Source organism: Maniola jurtina, chromosome 18 (genome assembly GCF_905333055.1).
Source record: "Maniola jurtina chromosome 18, ilManJurt1.1, whole genome shotgun sequence".
Classification (NCBI taxonomy): Eukaryota; Metazoa; Arthropoda; class Insecta; order Lepidoptera; family Nymphalidae; genus Maniola; species Maniola jurtina.
Genome location: NC_060046.1, coordinates 2,042,040 through 2,058,872, shown reverse-complemented (window position 1 = coordinate 2,058,872; position 16,833 = coordinate 2,042,040). Strand labels below are relative to the sequence as shown.

The window sequence follows — 16,833 nt, the reverse complement described above, 5'->3', positions numbered from 1 at the left end:
CTTCGCCTGCGTGGATTTAGATTATTTAATAAGAACCTTTCTAGGCTCTTCCAAAATCTATTTCTAGATCCAGTTAGTTTGCCCTTTTATATATTCAGGCAAATAAAACAATTAGGTACATAAAACAACCATAAATTAAAATGAAGTCAATTACAAGTGAATTTCACGCGAACAATGAACTCGAAAAGCATGAATAGGTACCACAACAAATTTAATTACAAAATTAAACATTACAACAGCAATAATGCGACCATTGAAATATACCGGATATGCAATATAGCCGTGATGTATAGGGGCGTAATGACAACGGGCAAAGCTGCGATCTCATTAGAAATGGTTTAGAACCAAGTGGTTTGGAAAACCACACGTGTAAACGGTGAGAATTTCCCTAATAGTGGGAAAGTAGGTATAGTCGTAGCATGGAAAATTTTTAATGATCCTAAATGCCTAAGTTTCGTTTCATTTAATTGGTCTTAATTAATAAGGTTAATTATTCAAATGGTATGATGAACTGCGCGTATGACCGTGTGAAGTTCTCAAAGACAGGAAGAACAAATTTAGCATGGACATCTTTTGATGGCTACAACGGTCAAAGCTGTGATCTCATTAGTGTACGTTTAAATTTTGAGAATTTCCCAAAGAGTAGGAAAATAGATATTCTCGTCTCGCACAAATCAACGTACAGGTCAAACAACTGGGTCAATAACTTAAATTTGAACACCCATTAATACTGAGAAAACAATTATATTCTAGTTGTTAATTAAATATTCTAAGGGTAATTACTTTTATATACTAACTACCTTCAAAAGATGATCATAAATGTCATTGTCAGAGCCAAACAAAGCGAAATCTCAAGAAAGTTACAATTAAGGAGAATAATAGCTGGAATTCTATTAAAGTTTCTGGCGCAACACAAAAGCAATATCGTAACCATTTAACTGTTTGAAACAGGCTATACAATCGCGAACCGATTGGTGGTACGCGGTGACATCTCGGCCACGCTAATTCAGAACTTAGTAAGTGGCAAAGGATTTTAATGCTACTTTTCTTTTAGTATGTTGTTTAATGTTACAATTATTTTTACACTATGCTCGTTCACATCTCGAGATTAGAAAATTTAGAGATGTAGCATGAACTAGCTCATATACTTAATATTGTAAACCCTTAAGCGTATTTATGTGTGACTACTATCTTTTCATAGCCTATCTGATGAAATTTGGTACAGAGAGAGAGCTTGTATCCTTAGGACGAACATAGGATATACAACATGCGACATAGACTACTTTTTGTCCCGAAAAACAAAGTCTACGAGTAGGATTATTAAAAAACCTTTTAACTTTTTGGACAAAATTGCGTGCAAGAGCTAGTGAAAGAAAATTAGTTACTAGCTTTTGATTTTGCGCAGTGGAATGGGCAACGCTCGCGTCCCATTATTAATGATTTAGAACTGAGCCGTTTAGAACACCGCACGCTCATGGGTGCAACTGCAAATGCTGTGATTAATGTAAACGCAGGCTTGCGTTGTGCTTTATGCTTTGATTCTTAGCGAGTGATGCCAGCCTGGTCCATAGACGTAAATTTCTACCAAAATCAGTTACTACGCTGATTATACACGATCAAGTTTACCGTCAATTTTGTAGCGGACTTGAAGCAACATTCAGTCAACTTATAGCCATACACCGTCCAGGTTACTGGACACCGCTTCAAGTTGCAAACTTGACCGTGTATGGCTAGTGCTAGCTCTTGATTTCGTACAGTGGAACGGGCAACGCTCGCGTCCCATTAGTAATGATTTAGAACTGAGCCGTTTCGAACAGCGCACGCTCATGGGGGCAAATGCTTTGATTAATGTAAACGCAGGCTTGCGTTGTGCTTTATGCTCTAACCCATGGTTAGTGATGCCAACCTGTTATAAAATTCAGTTATAGAGACGTGAATTCCTACCAAAATATAACAGCCATCGTCATCAGTATAAGGGCTATAAATATGAATATAAGAAATTTAGCAGTAAATAACACGATTTTTATAAGAAGTCTAACTAAAAAATTAAAAACATGACTGCACTGCTAAAAAAACTAACTAAAAAGTTAAAATATTAACATTTACAAATGGTGACATACTGCCGCCATATTGATTTTTTTTTTCAAACGAGCTAGAAAAAGTGTTTGGCCTAAGAAACTAAGAGAGATTGTTTTAATAATAAAAAAACTAGCAAACATTTGCAGCACCAGAGGTACCGCCGATGCGTTGCCGGCCTTTCAGGAATTTGTTGGTCCGTCCCTTGAATAACCCCACGTGTTTAAAAAATCCCACGAAATTAAAAAGAATCTCAATCCAGTTCTTAGTCGCTCTAGTGATCTCTCATCATCATCAAGCAAGACTTTTCTCTATCATAATATCAACAGGTAATATTTTATAAATCTCATTATACTCGTACCTGTACCCAGTTAAGTAAATACGAGCAAGTCTGATCATCCCCTAGATCAATTACAGCGGCTACCCTCACACATTGTAATTACACCGGCCCTCTTACTCAACGACAACAAGGCATAGACCATTAGCCTTTAATTGATGATCATTCCCTTTATGTAAGCATCGCTGTATAAACGATTGAAATTCCTCATACAAACATGTTTCCTGGTGTAGTAATAGAGCCTGTATGCTCTACATCAATTACACATTTCTAATTATAAAGGAGTTTACGTATAAATAAAATACTATCTGTTGCTTATGACTTTGTTCGAGTGGATATAGATTTTTAAAAATCCCGTGGGATAAAATAAGCTTACGTGTTGATCCAGGGTATAATCTATCTCCATTCTAAATTGTAGCCCAATCCGTAGAGAATTTTTTGCATTACAGAGTAACAAGTATTCACACACACACACACACACACACACACACACACACACACACACACACACACACACACACACACACACACACACACACACACATGTACATAGAAATACACACACATGTACACACATACACACACAAACACGCAAACACATACAAACTACCGCCTTTATTATATTAGTGTGATGATTGTACTGATGTTTTGGATCTTAAAATGCATTTAAAGCTTACATATTTCTAATTACTTAGAACTAGAACAACTATTACTATGCAAGTGCAATATTTAAATTTCAAGAACTTACTGCTTAACACCCCTATATTACTTACCTACTTAGTATTTGAGGAAAATGGTAACAGACATATACACAAACACCATCTTGCTCAAAATGCAAACCTTACTCAACAAAACACAAGTAAAATCAGTGTAGCCCGAGCGCCGACTTCACTTACTAATTCAAACAGCAAGCTTTACCTTACGACGTCTTTATAAAAACGTATTAAACTTTTAGTGGTACCATCTTCCCCCAGCACTCCTCGGGGAGTGCTCACGCTCCGTAATTGTAACTCCAAAAACGCGTAATGAACCCAACATCCTTATGTTACAGGGAAATCCGTAGGGCGCGAAAAGTCGGCATTTTCCGGGTAGAGTCGACTTTGGTCAGTCCCTGAGGTTGAAATCTATATAGCGAACTTTGACTTTGCTTAGACTTAAGTTTCAGTTAAAACGTGACAGATTTATGTCAGCGGTGTAACGCTGTCTCGTTTTAACAGTATCTGAGCAAAGTTAAAGTGCGCTTTAAAGATCTCAGCCTAAGTATTCTGAACGATTACGCATACACGCAAAAGAACCATTTTTTAGTACCTAAACATAGCTTAGGCTGATTTTTGCAAAAAATTTCAGAACTTACTTTCCAGTGGGGAATTTAGCCTTAGGATTGATTTTTAAAGCATATTCTCCATATTATCTCTCTAAATACAGGAAGTTTTGTGCGTTTTAAGCTATTAAATATCTCTTATACGATCGTTCGTAAGTTCTCTGCAATGTTCTCAAAGAGTGTGAAGTTTGCAAGTCCGCACTTGGCCAGTGTGGTAGATTATAGCCGAATCCTACTCATTTTGAGAGGAGACCCATGTTCAGTAGCGAGCTGGCGATAGATTGATCATGTTGATGATGATGATAAACTGACCACTGCTGAACGATCCAGACCAGAGACAAGCTATAAATTATAAATCCCCAAATGGCCTCTGCCGGGAATTAAACCCAGGAACGCCCCAATTAATGATCACTTCTCTTGCCACTGTGCCAAGGACTAGGTGATCCTCCTTAATATTTGACAACTTTTGGCAGCAAATCTGTGCAAAGCTGAAACTGCCCGGGTTGGTCAACTTTGCTCACCTTTCGTATATTGCCCGTAACATTAGCAGGTACATCGCAGACAAAGTAACACATAAATGTTTTATGATCAAGTTTATTGTGCAATTCACTCATTTTGATTTACTGATTACTCGAAATGGGGGGCGTTAATCGGATCGTTTATGAGGTATCCTAATTATTTTGTTTGAAACATTGTGGCTCTTGAATGCTTGTCATGAAATGGCTATTGTTAATTAGTTAAAAGGTTATATTAAATAAGTATATTTTTGTTAGATTGAAAGATAACGATCATGGACGCGGTCTAAAGGTGCCAACGCACCTGAGCTGCGCTCACTGCCGCACAGTGCGGCAAAATATTATTTCTATCATTTTGTATGGAGCATATCGCACTAGAGCGGCGTTGCCACGCGTCGCGGCTGGAGAAAATATTGTGCAGCGCGCTGCCGCGACGCGCAGTTCAAGTGCGTGGGCACCTTAACGCTGTTGCTGTAATGGACAAAGTACTGTATTCTTTATTTTGAGGGCTCTATACCTCAAAAGGAAAAAAAAATCTTATAGGATCACTTCGTTCTCTGTCTTTCTGTCTGTCGGCCGGTTTTTATGACTACATAAAATATGCTTGCGGTTGACAGCAATCACTCCAAACAGGAGACGATACCGACTAAGGTGGACCGAGAAGGTGCATCTTAGTCGGTACCATTCTTTTGAAGGTACCAATATTGCCTATAGCTAGCGGGAAAAGCGAAAGCCAGAAGGGTGTTTTGGCTTCAAGTTGCGAAACTTCTGGTTATTTTGTATTCCGTTTTATGAGTACCTTCTTTACATATAGGTATGGCATACCTATAATTTTACCATCACTATGCAAGTAAAATAAAAAATAAACAAAGAGAATAAAAATCGAACCCCGAAAACAGGCACAAAATAAATATATTACGCTACAGATTACAATAAAAATAAAAACCAATTGACTTTCGTAAACTCGCCGAAAAAAATTTTCGCTATGCAAAATAATTGGCGCCAACATGTTTTTATTAAAAAATGCGTCCAATTTTTAAACGTATCAATTGAAAAAGCAATGTAAAATTTTACATCTCGACTACCGCAATGTACTGATAAAAATATAAACAAACTTTTTAAAGTATTATCTACCTATACCTACTATCCTCCGCCATTTTGCATGTACATAAAAACCAATCACAAAAGTTGTATTATTTAAATCAGTTAAATATCATAATCATATCATAATCATTTATTTGCTCAAATGTAGGTTAGCATAGATTTTACAATTCATTTTAGTGTCACTACACTTGCCATGTAAAATGGCGTGCAAATATTTTACATAAGCAATGTAAACTACAAACTAAATTGTTTAAATGTACATTGAATATGCTCAAAATACCTTCACATTACAGTCATAAATAGGTATACATATACATAGTCATAAATAGGTCTTATTTCATAGGTAATATTAATACGAGAAATCCTCAAATATTTTTCTAAATCTAAATAAATTGTACGAGAATCGGTTGTGAATGTCACTTCAAACGATTTTAGTAAAGGATTGTCTATAAAAAGCCCTTTGTAGAGAAACCAGAGGCAAAAGAGCACAGTTTATCACATGCAATCATTTATCAGTATAACCAGTGGGGCGGGATGGTACATGGTCTGGACGTTGCGTGGTTTTTGTTCTACGCCTTTTTGTATTTGTATATTATGCCCGATTTATGTTTTGGAGAATTTCTGTATTGTTTTGTAACGTGAGTTATATCGATAGCAGGCGTGGGTACAAAATGGTCGACGTTTTACGAAAATTCCCACTCATTTTTCTATAGTTTAAATATTTTTGCGTGGGTTAGTAAAATATACCTACATATCCACAATCTTTATTGGTTTTTATTTTATTATTCTTATTAATTTGGTATTTATAACTGCGTATTACAACAACAGGTAAAATTTAAATATTTTTTACACTCAGTAATATTAATAATTATTCTTATTTAATAATCTGAAAAATAGCAATTATTATTCTGTTTAGGGTATGGATAATATTTAAATAAATGACATTATATTGAATTATTTATTTTATTTAAAAAAAAAAATTGTTGCAGAAAATTCATCCATTTCTTTGAGGAATAAATCTGACGTTATTTGGATATTAAATCTGGTAAATTAGATTTCTTATCTTATAATTTAAAAATCGACTGATTTTGTTTTGTAAAAATGTATTTATTTTTTGTAAAAAAATGTTTTGAAAACCATTAGGTACTTTAGTTTTAGTCCAACTAAAAGGTTGCCAACAGAAATCTACTAGGTCACCTTATATTTGCTGTGTGCTTTATGTAAACAATTTCCTCTTAGTTACATTCGGTTCCCGGCGGACATCTAAAAATGTCAAATAAACTGAACCGGGATAACGGTTAATTTACGTATGGAGATAACAATAATGTATCATCTTTTACCGCAATAAGGCTGAAGGGACTGTTGAAAAAGTCTGAACGTATAGTTTGTGAGTTTATTTTTGTCATTCATATTCTTTATCTTTTTCTGTAGAAATGATATCTGCTATTTTTATCTATATCAGACAAGAATTTCGTCGAATTGATAACTAATAATATCTTAACACAAGTGTAAATTAAAAATTTATAACACCCCCGACAAATGAAGGTTAAGTAATAACTAGAACTTTCAAACGGCTGAACCGATTTTCTTGGATTCTAACTAAGAACACTTTCGATCAAGCCACCTTTCAAACAAAAAAACTAAATTAAAATCGGTTCATTAGTTTAGGAGCTAAGATGCCACAGACAGATACACAGATACATACAAACTTATAACACCCCTCTTTTTGGGTCGGGGGTTAATAAATAGTTACATTTACACATCTCTTTCTCTAGAATCAAAATTCCAAAGTAAAGAAAATTAAACTAAGTATAGTTAAGATTATAATTGTAACAATAACATGCACTCAGTGGCGTACACAACGTTTAAAGCCAGAGTGATCAGTAGTTAGGTTCCTACTTACTGGCAATAAAGTAGAATGAGTATTCAGCTATTCTAACTAGGGTTCAGTTTCTTGGTTGGGTTGGGTGCTTTTATGCCTCTATGAGCTACACGCCACTACACGCACTGATGCTTCTTTCTGTAGTCGTCTGCATGAAAGCCAAGTTATAAAGTAACTATTCAGGAACTGACCGTACTGAATACATTGATATAGAATTATTAGATACAATAATTGTAAGTAAGGCACAACGTTACTACCTATTGGAAGGCTGGAAAAGGAAAATCATTTTAAAATAATAATAATGATATAAACACTGATTTTAAAATGAAGAATTTAACTTACTTATTGTACTAAGACATCAAGTACAACTGGCTGAATAAAGACAGTATGTTAGCTCTAAACAAGCTTAATTGAGGCGGGCAAAGTGAAACACAAAGTGAATTAGACCCCTACTAGGGCTGGTAGCTGTTTAAAAGTTTGATTTGGTCGTCGGTTTGGCAATGCAACTGAATTAAAAGTTCACTTTGTAAAAGGACCAAGTGAGTTAGAAATAAGTGTATAAAGTAAGTAGACTAAGTAATTACGTGAATCGAATGAAGGTGTATTTAATGTTTTTTTTTTTTGAATATAACTTTTTAGGTAATTACGGAAAAAATTAAAACATGAAACGCTTGAATAATGAAGATGTTTGAGGAAAAGCGTTAACATAAGTTAAGTGACAGACAGATTTCCCCATTTATAATATTAGTATGGATTGTAATCCGGGTGGATTACACTTACTTAGCGATCGGTTAATCATATAATCTATACTGTATATAATAAGTAATATGTATAATATATACTACAAAAATACTGAACAAAATAAAGACAAAAGGAAACCTAGAAAAAGAGGATAAAGGCTGGCAAAAAAAATAAACAAAAATAACCTTGTACCTTGAGAAGGCATTAGTCTCCACAATATTATTCCCTTTGTAACCTATTCACGTCCTCAGCTAGCGGCCCTCAAATACGGACCAATTTACTCAACAATGTGCCGGATACACGTCATCAGCCAACATCCTAACATTTCATCCCTCGCTTTACTGACCGAGAGAAAAAAATAACAAACACGTGTGTGGACTTACTGACTATTATTAGACTGTGGCTATTAGTTCAGTGAAATTAAGACTCCCAAAATATTAGTAGGTACACGCAGGTGTCCTCAAAACCAGTTCAAGCCTCAATAGCTCAACGGTTATAGGAACGGACTGAAATCCGAAAGGTCGGCGGTTCAAACCCCACGTGTTGCACTATTGTCGTACCCACTCCTAGCACAAGCTTTACGCTTAGTTGGAGGGGAAAGGAGAATGTTCGTCATGATTCACATGGCTAATATTCTTTTTTTATAAAAAAAAAAAGTTATTTAGGCATATTTAGTAAATAAGTATATGGAAAACCCATCATCTCAACCCATCATCAATCCACTTCTGAGAATAAGAAAGGCCATCATAGTCCACCACACTGGTCAAGTGAGTATTAGCAGATTTCACACTTGAGAACATTACGAGGCATGCAGGTTTCTTTAATGATTACTTAACACGTTCATGACTCCGAAAAAGAGGTGCGTACTGTGTACCCGGGACAAACCATGAAAGTTTTTTTAGGCTGTTGGATGGTTGTTGGTTCAAAATAAAGAAATACCTTTTTCACGGAAAACTACTGGACAGATTTCGATGAAAGAAATGAAGATAGCTTATACCATGACATAACACATAGACTACTTTTTATCTGTGAAAATTCGCGGGATCAAAAAAAGCCTATGTATATTTACGCGGACGAAGTCGCGGGTACGATCTAGTTACTAGTAGCTACGTATACGTAGAGAACGTATTATCATTATCTGAAGAAAACGTGAATGTACCACAGACGAAGAAATTCAGTCTTTTCGGGACATTGCTCTGACATACAAATTACAATAAAATATAGCAAGAAACTTCAATAGCCCATTTTCAGCGCTCACAGACCATTAATGTTATTTGACTTTGTGTTTTATTCCTACACTGATAGAGCGTATTGTTCCTTGCCGCAAGAAGAAAATCACATAATATGTTAATTGTTGCCACTAGGTTAAATTTCCAGTATTCCTGAAAATAATTATCCTGCTGCAGCGTTGCTTCTATGAAATGAAGAGCGAATAATACGTACCTTTGTGAACCAAAATATAAGGACTTTTACTTTTTACTAGCTAATGCCCGACATGCATTTTAATGACTCTAAAGTTTGTTAATCTTTGAACGAATCGCAGATTAACTAGATATTTTACATTGATTACTACATTAGAAACCTTTAAACAAAGCCAAAGGCAAAGGTTGCCTGGTAGACATTGCTCCAAGCAATAAGGCCGCCTTTGCACACAATTGTTTTTTGACGTGACAACGTCTTATAATTCGATAGAGCCGGCTGCACGCACGAAAAAACATGACTCATGCGGCGTTACCTCACTCTGAGGCGTTCCATGTAAGGCTTGAAGTGCAAGCGAGAGCGCGGAGCGAGCGACAAAGAAGCACAATCGGCCTTTGTTGTCACGTTCAACTATCGTCAGTAAACCGACTTTACAGACAACCAATTTTTTCTGTTTTCTTCTTTCTGTGTTGTGTTCCTTTACATGTGTTTTTGTGTGCAATAAAGTTTTCTATCTATCTATCTTTACACCAATGCCAACAGCAACTATACGAAGTTTCAAACCAATCGGAAACAAAAAAAAATAACAACTTTTATTTATCCTAGCTAATTGCATGCATGCTTCACAAATTAGAAATAGGTACCTACTCAAAACTTTGTAAATGTTTGAACGGCTCGCACGCTACGTATTGCACGTTGATGGTAGTACATTAGAAAACTGTACACAAGTGCCAACAACAACTGTACGAAGTCTCAATCCAATCGGAAACGAAAAATATAACGACTTTTATTTTTTACTTGCTAATGCCCGGCAAGCATTTTAATGACTTGTAAATGTTGAACGACTAGGTAGCAAGTACTGTTGTAGGTTGATGGTACTACATTCGAAATTATTTTAACCTTTTATTTTGTTTTTAGGTACATTTACATATTATCTTATGTTTCCCAAAAGTTACTCCTTTGAACATTTTTTCTTTTACCCTTTATTTTAGTAAAGTATTCATGTAGAATCTAAAACCAAGAAATAATAGAGCATCTTCATATTTATTGCATAGTGTCGGCAATAGAGTTTTGTTTGTGGCCAGGGGTATTTATTTGACAGTAGTTAACGTATTCTCTGGGGCACAGTCCTTTTACACCTTTCCCGTCCCTCGTCAATCACTAGGAGAGCCCCTAATCTTGGACTCCCAAGTGGTTTGTTATAAATTATGTTTTCAACCGATTTTAATTACACTTATTCTTTTCAGTACCAAAATTAGTATTTCATGATTGGAAATAATTTGAGTCATCAAAGTACGACATTTTGACGCATAGTTGAAGAGTTCAGACCCCATTAATGATGACATTATATACCTCTGCTAAAGGAACTTACGAATTGATAATCTCCAAATAATTTCCTTTTTTAATTTTATTTTCCTTAAAGTCAGTTATATTTTTTAAGTGTACCTAAAAATACTTAATTTACCTCGTTCATTCCATAATTCAGAATTCTTATTATTAAATTGCTATTTAAATTTGATTTTTATTTGAGGCTCTCAAAAATTAACTAGCCAATAAGCAAGAAAAAAGAATCGTGAGGAATAAGATATTCCATTACCAATTTATATCAAAATTAAATAGAAGTTAATCTAAGCCCTTTTTGTTCTAAATTACGTTGCGATCAACACAGCAAAAGGAGGATTTTAAATCTTCATAATAATCAGAATGTTATAAACTTTCTGAATAAAATTTTTTCACCGCAACAAATTTTCCGTTCGCAATAAAGCAGAACAAAATGGAATATAAAATTGTTTCATTAAACTTAAAAAACCGGTCAACTGCGAGTCGGACTCGCACAGGAAGGGTTCCGTACCATCGTACAACGTATAACACTATGTAATTTTTTATTTTTTTGCATGGCGGCCATTTTGAAATTCGCCATCTTGGTTTTTGTTTGTTGTCGAAGCGACAAAAGAAATACTCCATGAAAACTCTCTCTCTATCTTTTACGGTTCATAGGAGACAGACAATCTGCTGATGGACAGACAGACGGACGGACCGCGGAGGCTTAGTAATTAACCGTTAACACTCTTCGGGTACGGACTACGGGACCCTAAAATGCTTGTCCTTCCTCCAATTCGGTTTTCGGGGAAGGTTACTAGATCTTTAAAAACTCTTGCGTCCAAAGAGCTCGGCAATCAGATAAATTCTCAACAACAAACTTTTGCGAAATAAAATTGATATCAAACGCTCGAGGCCATAACGCTTTTAGGTATTAAGGAGTTTTCAAAAATTGTGTTCTTTTAAATTTCCTTTTCAACAAGGGGAAACTTTGCTTCTGAAAATTTAGATACCCACTTTTCGTTGGCGCTAGAGAGTAGCGGCGTTTCATAAATGCATACCTAAAAATCTAATTGCGTTTCTCAAAAACTCAAAATTTATTTAGGTATTTTTGGTATTTTTATTGCTTCAGAGACTACCAAGCTCTTTTAAATTCACTTGACAAGCCGCTTCGTTTAAAAACTTGTAGCATTCAAAAACTTTTTGGGCACACTCTCCTCTTATCTGTAGAGTACGTACACCGATAGGCTACGTTCGTATATAATTGATTTAAAACAAATCTAATATCAAAATCGTACAATTTTTCCGATGTAAAAATTATTAACCTTACTTACTTACATTCAAAATATATTGCCCAACCGCGAATAGTTGGGTTTGTCGGTAGGGCATATTTTTCTAATATCAGGCGTTATCTTTCCATCAGAGGGTCTGTAATACGATTGACCTTTCTGCTTTGTGGGTCCCTTCAGGACCTTTCATCTCTAATGCGTCGTCACAAAATGAAACTGAAAGATGACAAAGATTAAAACGGCTTACATTAGGCAGTCGAGCGAGCGAGTCAAAACGAGTTGAGCTAAAAACTAGAAACGAGTTGGCGAGTAACGAAAAGCCAGTGTAGTTTTATCGCTGGGCTATGAACGAGTGAGCGAGTGCGACGGGCGAGTAATCGCCCATCATTTATTTAAATAACAAATACAGAAAACAACTATTCATAAAGTAGTTTGTAAGCTGTGACCAAAACAAGCGATCATTTTTTGGGTTTTCCATTCACGGTTTGTTGCAATGTCTAGCTCGGAAATGAAATATTTCATACAACCAAAATAATTATGTTAAATTAGGTACGAAACCCTAAAAGAGCGAGGCCCGACTCACGCTTGGCCAGGTTTTATGTATTCGTGCAAGTACGTAGCTTAGCAGTATTTACGTAACGTTCTTCAAAAAAAAAAAAAACAGCTAACTATATACTTAAAAGAATTTTTAAACACACCACACTTGAGCATTCGCATCACGTATTTCTGTAAGTTACGTATATCGATTTAAGCCCGAACACGCGAAGCGTAAAGGCAAGAAAGGGGAATCACATGTAAAGGCTTCGGGAGTCGGGAATAAACATCGGTCAAGTGCGAGCCGGAATGGCACAGGAAGGGTTCCGTAGTCCGTACCATTGTACAAGAAATAACACTTTTTAATTTTTTTAGATGTGCATGCCGGCAATTGTGAAATTTTTAGTATTTGTTGGTGTAATGACAATAGCAATACCTGCACATTCTGTGAAAATTTCAACTCTCTAAGTATTACTGTTCACGAGATAGGTACAGCCCGCTGACAGACAGACGAACGAACAGACGGACGGACAGCAGAGGCTTAGTGAAATAGGTTTCCGTTGGCACTCTTTGGGTACGAAACCCTAAAAAGGGGAATCACATGTTAAGGCTCCGTGAGTCAGAAAAATTAGAATAATACAAAAGTGGTGCGTTTTATATGGGTTGGTAAATTTGGGAATACTTTGCGTCGCTAAGATAATCGTATCACGCTCCAGCCGCTCATTTATTCTCAAATACATGGCGGTTTTTTCGTATGTCGTAAAATCCTTAAGGGCGAAAATATAAGCATATATTACGGAGTTTAGGTTCAGGATTTAAAATTAAGAATAGATTTTCCATACTCTGACGAAAAGTTCTAAAGCACCAAAATTAGAGAAAACCTAGCAAAAAAATGATAATAGCTGATAGATATTATGAACTGAACAAATTTCAACCCCCTCAGGGATTGAATTTTCAAAAATCCTTTCTTAGCGATGTCTTCGTCATAAAAGTTACCTGCATGCCTTTCAGCCCGATCCATTCAGTAGTTTAAGCTGTGCATTGATAGATTCTTAGTCAGTCAGTCACCTTTTATATAATTTAAGAAGATTAGGAAATTATTGTTGTGGCACAGATACCAACATAGGCATAATAGCTCTCAGCGTTAATACCGTTAATATTGGATCATTTGCGCCCACAACTTGAAACACCTTTTTATTTTATCTGCCTTTCTTCTGCCACATTGGCGCGATCCACCTTTACTTGTCATTATATATATCATGCTGCCAGCGATAAAAATGCTACAACACCCAATATTAGAGATAACATAACACAGTTTTGTATGGATGACACTATGGATGGAAGAATATAATTGGTATTTTTATTTATTTACTAGCCGATGCCTGCGACTTCGCCCGCGTGGATTTAGGTTTTTCGAAATCCCGTAGGAACTCTTTGATTTTCCGGGATAAAAAGTACCCTATGTGCTAATCCAGGATATTATCTTCCTCCATTCCAAATTTCAGCCAAATCCGTACAGTAGTTTCTAACTACAAACATACACACACACACACACACACACACACACACATACACACAAACTTTCGCCTTTATAATATTAGTGTGATAGACTAGTCTGCAAATCCGCATTGGGCCAGCGGTGGCAGACTATGGCCTAAACCCTTCTCACTCTGAGAAGAGACCCGTACTCATTAGTGGGCCGGCAATAGATTGATCATTATAGACTAGTGCTTGACTGCAACCAGACCTGCTGGCAGGTGATGATGCATCAGCGCGCTTGTATAGAAGATGCCTATTCATTCTTGACTTCAAGATTGGATGTAAAACTCCATACAAATTGGACGGGTTGATATATATCTTGTTGACTCAGGTTATAAGGTGTCCAAGCGCAAAAAAGGAAGTACCTACTCAGGTAGGTAATCAAAACTAACACTAGTGACAGTTTCAAAGTTTGGTAAAACCATAGACGTACAATTTTCGCTGGGGTAAAACAATCATTGATTAACAGGGCTCCTCCGTCACTCGTTTCATACAATCGTAGTTCCAATTTCATTTGAATATTAAGCAACCAAAGTCCATGAAATTTTGCAGACATATTCTAGAAACTAATATCTATGTCTGTGGTTTTCCAGATTTCTGTTAAAATATTCGGTTTCAAAGTTTCGCGGTCTTAAAAAATTTCATAGAAATCTTTGTGCCCCTGTAATTTTAAAACTACATATTTTTAGAAAAATCTAAAACACCACAGACACAAATATTACTTTCTAGAATATGTCTGCAAAATTTCATGGACTTTGGTTGCTTAATATTCAAATGAAATTGGAACTACGATTGTATGAAACGAGTGACGGAGAGAGCCCTCTTAACAATTAGCATGCAAATGTTATAATTTTATAACATTTATGTAATTTTATAACAAATGTTAACCGTACACACTACATCACAATACATCATTTGGTAAATGGAGTGTAAGTAGATTACTTGGTTGGCTCGTCAGCCTTTAGTAATCAATTTCCCGCCGAGATTAACTGGCTTCATATTTTATGGGGGAAGTACGAGCATAACAATATTACACCCACTGTAAATAGTTCGCTTCCGTTTTAGCTGGTGAATTAATTATAGAGTACTTTTAATTGAACTTAAAAAAGCAGGTTCTGTAATCAACTCGTATATGTATGTAAATCCGCATTTGTTTCAGAAACCAATGAACCGATTTTGATGTTTTTAGGGTTCCGTACCCCAAAAAGTTCAAAAGGACAAACGGAACCCTTGTAGAGTCACTTTGTTGTCCTTCTGTCTGTCTGTCCGCCCGTCGTGTCTGTCAAGAAAACTTATAGGGTACTTCCCGTTGACCTAGAATCATGAAATTTGGCAGGTAGGTAGATCTTATAGCACAAGTAAAGAAATAAATCCGAAAACCATGAATTTGTGGTTACATTATACAAAAAAAAAATGTGTTTTAATTTTCAAAGCAACATAACTATACCAATAGGGTTATCATATGAAAGAGCTTTACCTGTACATTCTAAAACAGATTTTTATTTATTTTATGCATGATAGTTTTTGATTTATCGTGCAAAATGTCGAAAAAATTACCCGACTACGGAATCCTCAGTGCGCGAGTCTGACTCGCACTTGGCCGGTTTTTTTCTTTATCTATATATTAATACACTTAGTTATCATTCTTATTTATGAAGTAATATGAATAAATGTACATTTATGTCACTAATAATATATTAACTATACTAGCTTATTCCTGCGACTTCGTCCGTGTGGATTTAAATTTCAAAGAAATCCATGGGTAGGTACCTATTTCTTTTTTTGTGGAATACCCTGGATATATATATATTTCAAGGTCTTCGAATATTTTCGAAGTCCACCACGCTGGACAAGTGCAGAATGGCAGAACTTATTTATACACACCTTTACGAACATTATGGAGAACTTTCAGATATCAGGTGTTTTTCATCAACAAATTATATTTTCTAGCCATATTTGAGTTTAAACACTGTAAGTCAGTCGAAATATCTAATTTAATTTCACTTCATTCATTAGAGATTGGGCGCTAAGGTTTATATCAACAATAAACCTTGAACATAGTAACATACTGTCCGTAGAGTCAACAGTTCAGCATAATTGAATCGACATAGGTAATGACTGTGATAAAGGAACGAAAGGTAGGTGCTCCTACGTGGCACATGTGAAGTGAGGGACAGACGTATTCTACCCTCTCATTCCCTCCCACGGAAGCGTGCTTTCAGGTAAAGGGGAGGCTGAAACAACATGCGCTTCATGACGGAATATATGCTTTGCAATGTGGCACTTCCTTCGTTATTTTGTTTTACAAGATACAGGGTACATAGACTTCTTGTTGCCCAACCTCCCCATCGATACATTGAGGATGCTTGATAAGGAATTTCAATCAAGAAATGTAAACGTGCACGCTCAAGCGTTTTTGATGAATGAAAATGTTTGACAGGCGGATGGCGGGAGACACTTAATATACAAAATCGTTTACATAGCTTTTGTAACGACAAAAGATGTCTCAACGGCGTACACAAAATTTTAAAATTAAGAAACATGGTAACGAAATACTGATAAAAAGGTTTAGCAAGACTCAAAGATATATTTTGTCCGCGTGGATTTGAGTTTTTTTTTAATCCCGTGGGAACTATTTGATTTTCCGGGATAAAAAGTAGCCTATGTGTTAATCCAGGTATACTCTACGTTGATATGTCATAAAAATAATCAGTTAAAATAATATCCTTAACCTCTTTGGCTAAATGTAAAAAAAA

The 16,833-nt window shown here is 35.8% G+C and overlaps 1 protein-coding gene across 1 annotated transcript in view; it reads right to left on the bottom strand.

Annotated features, from left to right (window-relative positions):
* The window catches only part of LOC123874317 (acetylcholine receptor subunit alpha-like 1), a 336,305-nt gene that overhangs the window by 286,635 nt on the left and 32,837 nt on the right, over positions 1 to 16,833 (bottom strand). The gene's annotated exons all lie outside the window — the stretch shown is intronic.